Raw genomic sequence first — 17071 nt, 5'->3', positions numbered from 1 at the left:
TAAACGCGCCCATAAACGCGGCGGCATATTTAAACTAAAAATAGCCCGCCTTCCCCAAATATAGATTTTGAACTTAGAAATCAACAGTGCATGCGTTTTCGCCTGTTTTCGCCTCTTCCAACAGCAAGGAGGGAGCAGAGAAAGGAGCACACACACGGGAGGAGGAGGGAGCAGAGAAGGAGCAGAGAGGACTCACTTTTTCAGAGGTGAGTCACTTTGTCCTGTGCCTTGTCTCTTTTGTCAGATTTGTTTACTTTGCTCTTTGCTCTTTGGGTTTGTCTTTTTGCACACGATTGGGTTGCTGCATCCTGACAGGGGCGACAATGGCTGGTCCTTTTATAAGGACATTCTGTTTTTGTCGGGGGGTCGGTCTTTTCGAGAAATTTTTTTCGCAGGTCGCGTGTACGAACGCGTGTAGGAGCGCGTGTAACCTGTCTGCAGAGTTTTTCCACGCGCATATACACGCGTTTTTTGCCGGGTATATACACGCGTTTTTTAACGGGTGTATACACGCGTTTCTGCAGACAGAAAACTGCGGCGTTTCAGATTTCATGGTTTGCAGGCATTTGACTTGTGTAATGACAATGTGTGAGTCAATGATGTACATGATGATGTTTGCTGCAGGTTCTTTATGGATATTCCAGGTTCTTCATCCGATCCATTTGCGTATAGCAATTGGTTGATGGAGATGATGAATCACTTTGGGCGCCAACCTGGTCCGGTTGAGCTTACAGAGTATATGTATGCCCATCCCCCTCCTTCCCTGCCTGGTGTCTATACCCCTACCGCGAGTATCCCCAGGGCACTCCAGTGCCGTCTATTCCTCCGAGTCCGACGAGACGGCATGCAGCTTCTCCTCTTCCACGTCCACCGAGGAGACATACCTCGTCCCAGACACACTCACGTACACCCTCACAGCCACCATCACGTGCTCCCTCAGAGCCACCGTCACGTCAGGGCTCACAGCCACCGTCACGTAGACAATCCCCCACAGCGACGGGTTACGGGGAGGAAGCCCACAACCCACGATACTGCGTATGCTCGCCGGCATAGCAGACGTGACACGTGGGCCATCTTCAGAGCCGAGGGACGTATTACGGACGCGCAGTTTGAGTTGGCCATGAGACCATACGGTCGACAGGTACTTGAAAATTCGTAACGAATGGTTTTGGTTTATTGAATTGCATATATATATATATATATACTTATATACTATATATTACTTGAACAGGCACAAGCTGCTGATGATCCACCGGCCGCCGCTGCAGAGGGTGGACGTGAGCACTACTCCTCGGACATTCCGACCGATGCGAGCTCATCTGAGCATGAGGGGAGCACCGAGTCATCATCTGGGTCTGAGTAGTACTCAGATTTGTAGTATCACATTCCATATTTAGGATGTGATTGTATATATTTTTTTGTAAACTCAAGCCATGGGCTACTTCGAGATATGGACTCCCTTGTATACATGTATGAAATTTTGATAGTAATATTGAATTGATTGATCGATAGTATTACATTCATGGCTGTCTTGAATCGTGTAATGACAATGTATGCATTCATGTCGTTCTTGTCTTAATCTCCCTCGTGCATATGTTCTTCGTGGATGGTCTAATGGGATGGTCTAATGCACCAAAAACCCTAAACCAGAGAGTGCTATTGGGTGCTGGAATGCTGGAACAGTATTCAGGCACCAAATAGCACTCTCTGGATTTTTTTTTTTGCTCTCTGTTCGCGTGTATAAACGCGTCAAAACTGCTAAAAATTGCGTGTATCTGCGCGGATACACTGGAAATTACGCGTGTATAAACGCGTATAAACTGGCAATAACGCGTGTATAAGCGCATCTAAATAAAAGAAACGCGTGTATAGACGCAAGTAAAAACGCGTCTGGGACATTGGAACTGAACAGGATGCGGCTATACACCCGTGTATAACCGCGTCTAATAGAATAAGAAGCGTGTATACTAGCGTGTATTCACGCGGCTCCCTCAAAGCTACTAATGACACCGCAATCTTGTGTATTTCTCTTTTCATCAATTCTTTGTGTTCGAAAATGCTTGCCTTCACACCATATAGCATTGAACATAGTGCACTGGACCAAAATAGAAGCAATATTTGTGTAAGCAATGTGAATAAATATTAAAAGAAAATCACTTACAACTAATGCAAAACATTAGTTCTATGTACCTTTGACATGCGTCCTCGTGCATACTCCCATTCTTCCGCCGTGATATGCAGCCCCTCGTCGCTCTCTGCTCTCTCCATTTCCTCATGCAACCAATCAACATGGATATCATTCGGAAGTGTTGCTAGATGCTTAGGGTACGCCTTCCGAGAGCCATGTTGCCTCCGAAAGAGAGCTCTTTCTGCTTGCCTTTTTGTCTTTGCATCCTCATATCTTGTAACCCATCTGCTCATCACATCACTATTAAGGATACAAGTGAAATTGAGATCATCAATCAATGTTCTGTCAATTACTTTACTCTGTCCTTTTCCTTGAGGCACAATAGAGGTCATCCTCAAGTCCTCTTCATTGCTCCATAGTGGGACATGTCAGAGCCTCCTTATGCGTCCCACGAAAGAGAATGCAATCATTGACGCATGCATGTATTTTATCATAATCCAGTCCTCCAAGAGATGTCACATAGCGCCTCGCTATGTCTCTTGAGGTGGGCAGTCTATTTTCCTTTGGAAGCATGTTTGACAATAGCCTGCATCCAATATCATCAATTATAATTAGTCTTAAATCCTAAACCTTAAACCACTAATTCAAATTTATAAGTTAGAATGCTTACTTCAACAATGCGTCAAGACTTGCATTGCTCCATCCATAAACTGTTTGTATATTAAGTAGTTCAAGGGAAGCACGTAAAACTGAGAATGTGCACCCTTCAAACACCGGTGTCGATGAAGCTTTATAAAGATGCTCTTGTTCCATATCATCGTCGTCCATACCTTTGGGATCATTCTTAAAAAGATTCCGCACCATATCATCAAGCACCTCCTCTTCCACAACTTCGTGGGGTGCAGGGCTATTGTCGTCCCTTTCCCACTCATCTCTGACATTAGATCCCGAAGCTCCAGCATCATCTCGTCGACGCTTTACGTGCTCTCGTCGCGCGTAGGGTACCATGTTAGGGTGTGGTACTGCATCCTGCTTCAATTTATCAAATTATATGTTACAACTCTATTAATTTAATTTGGATACCATGAGTCATTTGAATACCATCAATTTACATCTACTCACCTCTAAACCTGTTTGATTCCATTCTCCATACATGGAGATGTGATTCAAGGTAATTCGACGTGCTCGTACAATGCATCCTTGACATCGATTACACATACATTTGATCCGTTGTCCCAACCACACATCGCGATTACGATGACGCATTGTCTCATCTTCCCCAGAACTGCTTGAAGAGGTTGATGACATCCTGTGTACAAACCAGAAAACACAAACTCATTATATATTTTTAATGAAAGCACAAAAACGCGTGTATTCACGCGGCTATCTCCTAAAACTTGCGTGTATAAACGCGGCTACTTCCTAAAAAACGCGTGTATTCACGCGGCTAATTTCTGCAAAACGCGTGTATAAACGCAGCTAAAATCATGTACACGCGAAAATACCTGCGTTGATAAACGCGAACATAAACGCGCCCATAAACGCGGCGGCATATTTAAACTAAAAATAGCCCGCCTTCCCCAAATATAGATTTTGAACTTAGAAATCAACAGTGCATGCGTTTTCGCCTGTTTTCGCCTCTTCCAACAGCAAGGAGGGAGCAGAGAAAGGAGCACACACACGGGAGGAGGAGGGAGCAGAGAAGGAGCAGAGAGGACTCACTTTTTCAGAGGTGAGTCACTTTGTCCTGTGCCTTGTCTCTTTTGTCAGATTTGTTTACTTTGCTCTTTGCTCTTTGGGTTTGTCTTTTTGCACACGATTGGGTTGCTGCATCCTGACAGGGGCGACAATGGCTGGTCCTTTTATAAGGACATTCTGTTTTTGTCGGGGGGTCGGTCTTTTCGAGAAATTTTTTTCGCAGGTCGCGTGTACGAACGCGTGTAGGAGCGCGTGTAACCTGTCTGCAGAGTTTTTCCACGCGCATATACACGCGTTTTTTGCCGGGTATATACACGCGTTTTTTAACGGGTGTATACACGCGTTTCTGCAGACAGAAAACTGCGGCGTTTCAGATTTCATGGTTTGCAGGCATTTGACTTGTGTAATGACAATGTGTGAGTCAATGATGTACATGATGATGTTTGCTGCAGGTTCTTTATGGATATTCCAGGTTCTTCATCCGATCCATTTGCATATAGCAATTGGTTGATGGAGATGATGAATCACTTTGGGCGCCAACCTGGTCCGGTTGAGCTTACAGAGTATATGTATGCCCATCCCCCTCCTTCCCTGCCTGGTGTCTATACCCCTACCGCGAGTATCCAGGGCACTCCAGTGCCGTCTATTCCTCCGAGTCCGACGAGACGACATGCAGCTTCTCCTCTTCCACGTCCACCGAGGAGACATACCTCGTCCCAGACACACTCACGTACACCCTCACAGCCACCATCACGTGCTCCCTCAGAGCCACCGTCACGTCAGGGCTCACAGCCACCGTCACGTAGACAATCCCCCACAGCGACGGGTTACGGGGAGGAAGCCCACAACCCACGATACTGCGTATGCTCGCCGGCATAGCAGACGTGACACGTGGGCCATCTTCAGAGCCGAGGGACGTATTACGGACGCGCAGTTTGAGTTGGCCATGAGACCATACGGTCGACAGGTACTTGAAAATTCGTAACGAATGGTTTTGGTTTATTGAATTGCATATATATATATATATATACTTATATACTATATATTACTTGAACAGGCACAAGCTGCTGATGATCCACCGGTCGCCGCTGCAGAGGGTGGACGTGAGCACTACTCCTCGGACATTCCGACCGATGCGAGCTCATCTGAGCATGAGGGGAGCACCGAGTCATCATCTGGGTCTGAGTAGTACTCAGATTTGTAGTATCACATTCCATATTTAGGATGTGATTGTATATATTTTTTTGTAAACTCAAGCCATGGGCTACTTCGAGATATGGACTCCCTTGTATACATGTATGAAATTTTGATAGTAATATTGAATTGATTGATCGATAGTATTACATTCATGGCTGTCTTGAATCGTGTAATGACAATGTATGCATTCATGTCGTTCTTGTCTTAATCTCCCTCGTGCATATGTTCTTCGTGGATGGTCTAATGGGATGGTCTAATGCACCAAAAACCCTAAACCAGAGAGTGCTATTGGGTGCTGGAATGCTGGAACAGTATTCAGGCACCAAATAGCACTCTCTGGATTTTTTTTTTTGCTCTCTGTTCGCGTGTATAAACGCGTCAAAACTGCTAAAAATTGCGTGTATCTGCGCGGATACACTGGAAATTACGCGTGTATAAACGCGTATAAACTGGCAATAACGCGTGTATAAGCGCATCTAAATAAAAGAAACGCGTGTATAGACGCAAGTAAAAACGCGTCTGGGACATTGGAACTGAACAGGATGCGGCTATACACCCGTGTATAACCGCGTCTAATAGAATAAGAAGCGTGTATACTAGCGTGTATTCACGCGGCTCCCTCAAAGCTACTAATGACACCGCAATCTTGTGTATTTCTCTTTTCATCAATTCTTTGTGTTCGAAAATGCTTGCCTTCACACCATATAGCATTGAACATAGTGCACTGGACCAAAATAGAAGCAATATTTGTGTAAGCAATGTGAATAAATATTAAAAGAAAATCACTTACAACTAATGCAAAACATTAGTTCTATGTACCTTTGACATGCGTCCTCGTGCATACTCCCATTCTTCCGCCGTGATATGCAGCCCCTCGTCGCTCTCTGCTCTCTCCATTTCCTCATGCAACCAATCAACATGGATATCATTCGGAAGTGTTGCTAGATGCTTAGGGTACGCCTTCCGAGAGCCATGTTGCCTCCGAAAGAGAGCTCTTTCTGCTTGCCTTTTTGTCTTTGCATCCTCATATCTTGTAACCCATCTGCTCATCACATCACTATTAAGGATACAAGTGAAATTGAGATCATCAATCAATGTTCTGTCAATTACTTTACTCTGTCCTTTTCCTTGAGGCACAATAGAGGTCATCCTCAAGTCCTCTTCATTGCTCCATAGTGGGACATGTCAGAGCCTCCTTATGCGTCCCACGAAAGAGAATGCAATCATTGACGCATGCATGTATTTTATCATAATCCAGTCCTCCAAGAGATGTCACATAGCGCCTCGCTATGTCTCTTGAGGTGGGCAGTCTATTTTCCTTTGGAAGCATGTTTGACAATAGCCTGCATCCAATATCATCAATTATAATTAGTCTTAAATCCTAAACCTTAAACCACTAATTCAAATTTATAAGTTAGAATGCTTACTTCAACAATGCGTCAAGACTTGCATTGCTCCATCCATAAACTGTTTGTATATTAAGTAGTTCAAGGGAAGCACGTAAAACTGAGAATGTGCACCCTTCAAACACCGGTGTCGATGAAGCTTTATAAAGATGCTCTTGTTCCGTATCATCGTCGTCCATACCTTTGGGATCATTCTTAAAAAGATTCCGCACCATATCATCAAGCACCTCCTCTTCCACAACTTCGTGGGGTGCAGGGCTATTGTCGTCCCTTTCCCACTCATCTCTGACATTAGATCCCGAAGCTCCAGCATCATCTCGTCGACGCTTTACGTGCTCTCGTCGCGCGTAGGGTACCATGTTAGGGTGTGGTACTGCATCCTGCTTCAATTTATCAAATTATATGTTACAACTCTATTAATTTAATTTGGATACCATGAGTCATTTGAATACCATCAATTTACATCTACTCACCTCTAAACCTGTTTGATTCCATTCTCCATACATGGAGATGTGATTCAAGGTAATTCGACGTGCTCGTACAATGCATCCTTGACATCGATTACACATACATTTGATCCGTTGTCCCAACCACACATCGCGATTACGATGACGCATTGTCTCATCTTCCCCAGAACTGCTTGAAGAGGTTGATGACATCCTGTGTACAAACCAGAAAACACAAACTCATTATATATTTTTAATGAAAGCACAAAAACGCGTGTATTCACGCGGCTATCTCCTAAAACTTGCGTGTATAAACGCGGCTACTTCCTAAAAAACGCGTGTATTCACGCGGCTAATTTCTGCAAAACGCGTGTATAAACGCAGCTAAAATCATGTACACGCGAAAATACCTGCGTTGATAAACGCGAACATAAACGCGCCCATAAACGCGGCGGCATATTTAAACTAAAAATAGCCCGCCTTCCCCAAATATAGATTTTGAACTTAGAAATCAACAGTGCATGCGTTTTCGCCTGTTTTCGCCTCTTCCAACAGCAAGGAGGGAGCAGAGAAAGGAGCACACACACGGGAGGAGGAGGGAGCAGAGAAGGAGCAGAGAGGACTCACTTTTTCAGAGGTGAGTCACTTTGTCCTGTGCCTTGTCTCTTTTGTCAGATTTGTTTACTTTGCTCTTTGCTCTTTGGGTTTGTCTTTTTGCACACGATTGGGTTGCTGCATCCTGACAGGGGCGACAATGGCTGGTCCTTTTATAAGGACATTCTGTTTTTGTCGGGGGGTCGGTCTTTTCGAGAAATTTTTTTCGCAGGTCGCGTGTACGAACGCGTGTAGGAGCGCGTGTAACCTGTCTGCAGAGTTTTTCCACGCGCATATACACGCGTTTTTTGCCGGGTATATACACGCGTTTTTTAACGGGTGTATACACGCGTTTCTGCAGACAGAAAACTGCGGCGTTTCAGATTTCATGGTTTGCAGGCATTTGACTTGTGTAATGACAATGTGTGAGTCAATGATGTACATGATGATGTTTGCTGCAGGTTCTTTATGGATATTCCAGGTTCTTCATCCGATCCATTTGCGTATAGCAATTGGTTGATGGAGATGATGAATCACTTTGGGCGCCAACCTGGTCCGGTTGAGCTTACAGAGTATATGTATGCCCATCCCCCTCCTTCCCTGCCTGGTGTCTATACCCCTACCGCGAGTATCCCCAGGGCACTCCAGTGCCGTCTATTCCTCCGAGTCCGACGAGACGGCATGCAGCTTCTCCTCTTCCACGTCCATCGAGGAGACATACCTCGTCCCAGACACACTCACGTACACCCTCACAGCCACCATCACGTGCTCCCTCAGAGCCACCGTCACGTCAGGGCTCACAGCCACCGTCACGTAGACAATCCCCCACAGCGACGGGTTACGGGGAGGAAGCCCACAACCCACGATACTGCGTATGCTCGCCGGCATAGCAGACGTGACACGTGGGCCATCTTCAGAGCCGAGGGACGTATTACGGACGCGCAGTTTCAGTTGGCCATGAGACCATACGGTCGACAGGTACTTGAAAATTCGTAACGAATGGTTTTGGTTTATTGAATTGCATATATATATATATATATACTTATATACTATATATTACTTGAACAGGCACAAGCTGCTGATGATCCACCGGCCGCCGCTGCAGAGGGTGGACGTGAGCACTACTCCTCGGACATTCCGACCGATGCGAGCTCATCTGAGCATGAGGGGAGCACCGAGTCATCATCTGGGTCTGAGTAGTACTCAGATTTGTAGTATCACATTCCATATTTAGGATGTGATTGTATATATTTTTTTGTAAACTCAAGCCATGGGCTACTTCGAGATATGGACTCCCTTGTATACATGTATGAAATTTTGATAGTAATATTGAATTGATTGATCGATAGTATTACATTCATGGCTGTCTTGAATCGTGTAATGACAATGTATGTATTCATGTCGTTCTTGTCTTAATCTCCCTCGTGCATATGTTCTTCGTGGATGGTCTAATGGGATGGTCTAATGCACCAAAAACCCTAAACCAGAGAGTGCTATTGGGTGCTGGAATGCTGGAACAGTATTCAAGCACCAAATAGCACTCTCTGGATTTTTTTTTTTGCTCTCTGTTCGCGTGTATAAACGCGTCAAAACTGCTAAAAATTGCGTGTATCTGCGCGGATACACTGGAAATTACGCGTGTATAAACGCGTATAAACTGGCAATAACGCGTGTATAAGCGCATCTAAATAAAAGAAACGCGTGTATAGACGCAAGTAAAAACGCGTCTGGGACATTGGAACTGAACAGGATGCGGCTATACACCCGTGTATAACCGCGTCTAATAGAATAAGAAGCGTGTATACTAGCGTGTATTCACGCGGCTCCCTCAAAGCTACTAATGACACCGCAATCTTGTGTATTTCTCTTTTCATCAATTCTTTGTGTTCGAAAATGCTTGCCTTCACACCATATAGCATTGAACATAGTGCACTGGACCAAAATAGAAGCAATATTTGTGTAAGCAATGTGAATAAATATTAAAAGAAAATCACTTACAACTAATGCAAAACATTAGTTCTATGTACCTTTGACATGCGTCCTCGTGCATACTCCCATTCTTCCGCCGTGATATGCAGCCCCTCGTCGCTCTCTGCTCTCTCCATTTCCTCATGCAACCAATCAACATGGATATCATTCGGAAGTGTTGCTAGATTCTTAGGGTACGCCTTCCGAGAGCCATGTTGCCTCCGAAAGAGAGCTCTTTCTGCTTGCCTTTTTGTCTTTGCATCCTCATATCTTGTAACCCATCTGCTCATCACATCACTATTAAGGATACAAGTGAAATTGAGATCATCAATCAATGTTCTGTCAATTACTTTACTCTGTCCTTTTCCTTGAGGCACAATAGAGGTCATCCTCAAGTCCTCTTCATTGCTCCATAGTGGGACATGTCAGAGCCTCCTTATGCGTCCCACGAAAGAGAATGCAATCATTGACGCATGCATGTATTTTATCATAATCCAGTCCTCCAAGAGATGTCACATAGCGCCTCGCTATGTCTCTTGAGGTGGGCAGTCTATTTTCCTTTGGAAGCATGTTTGACAATAGCCTGCATCCAATATCATCAATTATAATTAGTCTTAAATCCTAAACCTTAAACCACTAATTCAAATTTATAAGTTAGAATGCTTACTTCAACAATGCGTCAAGACTTGCATTGCTCCATCCATAAACTGTTTGTATATTAAGTAGTTCAAGGGAAGCACGTAAAACTGAGAATGTGCACCCTTCAAACACCGGTGTCGATGAAGCTTTATAAAGATGCTCTTGTTCCATATCATCGTCGTCCATACCTTTGGGATCATTCTTAAAAAGATTCCGCACCATATCATCAAGCACCTCCTCTTCCACAACTTCGTGGGGTGCAGGGCTATTGTCGTCCCTTTCCCACTCATCTCTGACATTAGATCCCGAAGCTCCAGCATCATCTCGTCGACGCTTTACGTGCTCTCGTCGCGCGTAGGGTACCATGTTAGGGTGTGGTACTGCATCCTGCTTCAATTTATCAAATTATATGTTACAACTCTATTAATTTAATTTGGATACCATGAGTCATTTGAATACCATCAATTTACATCTACTCACCTCTAAACCTGTTTGATTCCATTCTCCATACATGGAGATGTGATTCAAGGTAATTCGACGTGCTCGTACAATGCATCCTTGACATCGATTACACATACATTTGATCCGTTGTCCCAACCACACATCGCGATTACGATGACGCATTGTCTCATCTTCCCCAGAACTGCTTGAAGAGGTTGATGACATCCTGTGTACAAACCAGAAAACACAAACTCATTATATATTTTTAATGAAAGCACAAAAACGCGTGTATTCACGCGGCTATCTCCTAAAACTTGCGTGTATAAACGCGGCTACTTCCTAAAAAACGCGTGTATTCAGGCGGCTAATTTCTGCAAAACGCGTGTATAAACGCAGCTAAAATCATGTACACGCGAAAATACCTGCGTTGATAAACGCGAACATAAACGCGCCCATAAACGCGGCGGCATATTTAAACTAAAAATAGCCCGCCTTCCCCAAATATAGATTTTGAACTTAGAAATCAACAGTGCATGCGTTTTCGCCTGTTTTCGCCTCTTCCAACAGCAAGGAGGGAGCAGAGAAAGGAGCACACACACGGGAGGAGGAGGGAGCAGAGAAGGAGCAGAGAGGACTCACTTTTTCAGAGGTGAGTCACTTTGTCCTGTGCCTTGTCTCTTTTGTCAGATTTGTTTACTTTGCTCTTTGCTCTTTGGGTTTGTCTTTTTGCACACGATTGGGTTGCTGCATCCTGACAGGGGCGACAATGGCTGGTCCTTTTATAAGGACATTCTGTTTTTGTCGGGGGGTCGGTCTTTTCGAGAAATTTTTTTCGCAGGTCGCGTGTACGAACGCGTGTAGGAGCGCGTGTAACCTGTCTGCAGAGTTTTTCCACGCGCATATACACGCGTTTTTTGCCGGGTATATACACGCGTTTTTTAACGGGTGTATACACGCGTTTCTGCAGACAGAAAACTGCGGCGTTTCAGATTTCATGGTTTGCAGGCATTTGACTTGTGTAATGACAATGTGTGAGTCAATGATGTACATGATGATGTTTGCTGCAGGTTCTTTATGGATATTCCAGGTTCTTCATCCGATCTATTTGCGTATAGCAATTGGTTGATGGAGATGATGAATCACTTTGGGCGCCAACCTGGTCCGGTTGAGCTTACAAAGTATATGTATGCCCATCCCCCTCCTTCCCTGCCTGCTGGTGTCTATACCCCTACCGCGAGTATCCAGGGCACTCCAGTGCCGTCTATTCCTCCGAGTCCGACGAGACGGCATGCAGCTTCTCCTCTTCCACGTCCACCGAGGAGACATACCTCGTCCCAGACACACTCACGTACACCCTCACAGCCACCATCACGTGCTCCCTCAGAGCCACCGTCACGTCAGGGCTCACAGCCACCGTCACGTAGACAATCCCCCACAGTGACGGGTTACGGGGAGGAAGCCCACAACCCACGATACTGCGTATGCTCGCCGGCATAGCAGACGTGACACGTGGGCCATCTTCAGAGCCGAGGGACGTATTACGGACGCGCAGTTTGAGTTGGCCATGAGACCATACGGTCGACAGGTACTTGAAAATTCGTAATGAATGGTTTTGGTTTATTGAATTGCATATATATATATATATATACTTATATACTATATATTACTTGAACAGGCACAAGCTGCTGATGATCCACCGGCCGCCGCTGCAGAGGGTGGACGTGAGCACTACTCCTCGGACATTCCGACCGATGCGAGCTCATCTGAGCATGAGGGGAGCACCGAGTCATCATCTGGGTCTGAGTAGTACTCAATTTTGTAGTATCACATTCCATATTTAGGATGTGATTGTATATATTTTTTTGTAAACTCAAGCCATGGGCTACTTCGAGATATGGACTCCCTTGTATACATGTATGAAATTTTGATAGTAATATTGAATTGATTGATCGATAGTATTACATTCATGGCTGTCTTGAATCGTGTAATGACAATGTATGCATTCATGTCGTTCTTGTCTTAATCTCCCTCGTGCATATGTTCTTCGTGGATGGTCTAATGGGATGGTCTAATGCACCAAAAACCCTAAACCAGAGAGTGCTATTGGGTGCTGGAATGCTGGAACAGTATTCAGGCACCAAATAGCACTCTCTGGATTTTTTTTTTTGCTCTCTGTTCGCGTGTATAAACGCGTCAAAACTGCTAAAAATTGCGTGTATCTGCGCGGATACACTGGAAATTACGCGTGTATAAACGCGTATAAACTGGCAATAACGCGTGTATAAGCGCATCTAAATAAAAGAAACACGTGTATAGACGCAAGTAAAAACGCGTCTGGGACATTGGAACTGAACAGGATGCGGCTATACACCCGTGTATAACCGCGTCTAATAGAATAAGAAGCGTGTATACTAGCGTGTATTCACGCGGCTCCCTCAAAGCTACTAATGACACCGCAATCTTGTGTATTTCTCTTTTCATCAATTCTTTGTGTTCGAAAATGCTTGCCTTCACACCATATAGCATTGAACATAGTGCACTGGACCAAAATAGAAGCAATATTTGTGTAAGCAATGTGAATAAATATTAAAAGAAAATCACTTACAACTAATGCAAAACATTAGTTCTATGTACCTTTGACATGCATCCTCGTGCATACTCCCATTCTTCCGCCGTGATATGCAGCCCCTCGTCGCTCTCTGCTCTCTCCATTTCCTCATGCAACCAATCAACATGGATATCATTCGGAAGTGTTGCTAGATGCTTAGGGTACGCCTTCCGAGAGCCATGTTGCCTCCGAAAGAGAGCTCTTTCTGCTTGCCTTTTTGTCTTTGCATCCTCATATCTTGTAACCCATCTGCTCATCACATCACTATTAAGGATACAAGTGAAATTGAGATCATCAATCAATGTTCTGTCAATTACTTTACTCTGTCCTTTTCCTTGAGGCACAATAGAGGTCATCCTCAAGTCCTCTTCATTGCTCCATAGTGGGACATGTCAGAGCCTCCTTATGCGTCCCACGAAAGAGAATGCAATCATTGACGCATGCATGTATTTTATCATAATCCAGTCCTCCAAGAGATGTCACATAGCGCCTCGCTATGTCTCTTGAGGTGGGCAGTCTATTTTCCTTTGGAAGCATGTTTGACAATAGCCTGCATCCAATATCATCAATTATAATTAGTCTTAAATCCTAAACCTTAAACCACTAATTCAAATTTATAAGTTAGAATGCTTACTTCAACAATGCGTCAAGACTTGCATTGCTCCATCCATAAACTGTTTGTATATTAAGTAGTTCAAGGGAAGCACGTAAAACTGAGAATGTGCACCCTTCAAACACCGGTGTCGATGAAGCTTTATAAAGATGCTCTTGTTCCATATCATCGTCGTCCATACCTTTGGGATCATTCTTAAAAAGATTCCGCACCATATCATCAAGCACCTCCTCTTCCACAACTTCGTGGGGTGCAGGGCTATTGTCGTCCCTTTCCCACTCATCTCTGACATTAGATCCCGAAGCTCCAGCATCATCTCGTCGACGCTTTACGTGCTCTCGTCGCGCGTAGGGTACCATGTTAGGGTGTGGTACTGCATCCTGCTTCAATTTATCAAATTATATGTTACAACTCTATTAATTTAATTTGGATACCATGAGTCATTTGAATACCATCAATTTACATCTACTCACCTCTAAACCTGTTTGATTCCATTCTCCATACATGGAGATGTGATTCAAGGTAATTCGACGTGCTCGTACAATGCATCCTTGACATCGATTACACATACATTTGATCCGTTGTCCCAACCACACATCGCGATTACGATGACGCATTGTCTCATCTTCCCCAGAACTGCTTGAAGAGGTTGATGACATCCTGTGTACAAACCAGAAAACACAAACTCATTATATATTTTTAATGAAAGCACAAAAACGCGTGTATTCACGCGGCTATCTCCTAAAACTTGCGTGTATAAACGCGGCTACTTCCTAAAAAACGCGTATATTCACGCGGCTAATTTCTGCAAAACGCGTGTATAAACGCAGCTAAAATCATGTACACGCGAAAATACCTGCGTTGATAAACGCGAACATAAACGCGCCCATAAACGCGGCGGCATATTTAAACTAAAAATAGCCCGCCTTCCCCAAATATAGATTTTGAACTTAGAAATCAACAGTGCATGCGTTTTCGCCTGTTTTCGCCTCTTCCAACAGCAAGGAGGGAGCAGAGAAAGGAGCACACACACGGGAGGAGGAGGGAGCAGAGAAGGAGCAGAGAGGACTCACTTTTTCAGAGGTGAGTCACTTTGTCCTGTGCCTTGTCTCTTTTGTCAGATTTGTTTACTTTGCTCTTTGCTCTTTGGGTTTGTCTTTTTGCACACGATTGGGTTGCTGCATCCTGACAGGGGTGACAATGGCTGGTCCTTTTATAAGGACATTCTGTTTTTGTCGGGGGGTCGGTCTTTTCGAGAAATTTTTTTCGCAGGTCGCGTGTACGAACGCGTGTAGGAGCGCGTGTAACCTGTCTGCAGAGTTTTTCCACGCGCATATACACGCGTTTTTTGCCGGGTATATACACGCGTTTTTTAACGGGTGTATACACGCGTTTCTGCAGACAGAAAACTGCGGCGTTTCAGATTTCATGGTTTGCAGGCATTTGACTTGTGTAATGACAATGTGTGAGTCAATGATGTACATGATGATGTTTGCTGCAGGTTCTTTATGGATATTCCAGGTTCTTCATCCGATCCATTTGCGTATAGCAATTGGTTGATGGAGATGATGAATCACTTTGGGCGCCAACCTGGTCCGGTTGAGCTTACAGAGTATATGTATGCCCATCCCTCTCCTTCCCTGCCTGGTGTCTATACCCCTACCGCGAGTATCCCCAGGGCACTCCAGTGCCGTCTATTCCTCCGAGTCCGACGAGACGGCATGCAGCTTCTCCTCTTCCACGTCCACCGAGGAGACATACCTCGTCCCAGACACACTCACGTACACCCTCACAGCCACCATCACGTGCTCCCTCAGAGCCACCGTCACGTTAGGGCTCACAGCCACCGTCACGTAGACAATCCCCCACAGCGACGGGTTACGGGGAGGAAGCCCACAACCCACGATATTGCGTATGCTCGCCGGCATAGCAGACGTGACACGTGGGCCATCTTCAGAGCCGAGGGACGTATTACGGACGCGCAGTTTGAGTTGGCCATGAGACCATACGGTCGACAGGTACTTGAAAATTCGTAACGAATGGTTTTGGTTTATTGAATTGCATATATATATATATATATACTTATATACTATATATTACTTGAACAGGCACAAGCTGCTGATGATCCACCGGCCGCCGCTGCAGAGGGTGGACGTGAGCACTACTCCTCGGACATTCCGACCGATGCGAGCTCATCTGAGCATGAGGGGAGCACCGAGTCATCATCTGGGTCTGAGTAGTACTCAGATTTGTAGTATCACATTCCATATTTAGGATGTGATTGTATATATTTTTTTGTAAACTCAAGCCATGGGCTACTTCGAGATATGGACTCCCTTGTATACATGTATGAAATTTTGATAGTAATATTGAATTGATTGATCGATAGTATTACATTCATGGCTGTCTTGAATCGTGTAATGACAATGTATGTATTCATGTCGTTCTTGTCTTAATCTCCCTCGTGCATATGTTCTTCGTGGATGGTCTAATGGGATGGTCTAATGCACCAAAAACCCTAAACCAGAGAGTGCTATTGGGTGCTGGAATGCTGGAACAGTATTCAGGCACCAAATAGCACTCTCTGGATTTTTTTTTTGCTCTCTGTTCGCGTGTATAAACGCGTCAAAACTGCTAAAAATTGCGTGTATCTGCGCGGATACACTGGAAATTACGCGTGTATAAACGCGTATAAACTGGCAATAACGCGTGTATAAGCGCATCTAAATAAAAGAAACGCGTGTATAGACGCAAGTAAAAACGCGTCTGGGACATTGGAACTGAACAGGATGCGGCTATACACCCGTGTATAACCGCGTCTAATAGAATAAGAAGCGTGTATACTAGCGTGTATTCACGCGGCTCCCTCAAAGCTACTAATGACACCGCAATCTTGTGTATTTCTCTTTTCATCAATTCTTTGTGTTCGAAAATGCTTGCCTTCACACCATATAGCATTGAACATAGTGCACTGGACCAAAATAGAAGCAATATTTGTGTAAGCAATGTGAATAAATATTAAAAGAAAATCACTTACAACTAATGCAAAACATTAGTTCTATGTACCTTTGACATGCGTCCTCGTGCATACTCCCATTCTTCCGCCGTGATATGCAGCCCCTCGTCGCTCTCTGCTCTCTCCATTTCCTCATGCAACCAATCAACATGGATATCATTCGGAAGTGTTGCTAGATTCTTAGGGTACGCCTTCCGAGAGCCATGTTGCCTCCGAAAGAGAGCTCTTTCTGCTTGCCTTTTTGTCTTTGCATCCTCATATCTTGTAACCCATCTGCTCATCACATCACTATTAAGGATACAAGTGAAATTGAGATC

The sequence above is a fragment of the Cibotium barometz genome, chromosome 59, assembly GCF_041138505.1.
Source record: "Cibotium barometz isolate CiBa-2024 chromosome 59, ASM4113850v1, whole genome shotgun sequence".
Classification (NCBI taxonomy): domain Eukaryota; kingdom Viridiplantae; phylum Streptophyta; class Polypodiopsida; order Cyatheales; family Cibotiaceae; genus Cibotium; species Cibotium barometz.
The sequence above is the reverse complement of the archived record's forward strand: the minus strand, read 5'-3'. Positions refer to the sequence as shown.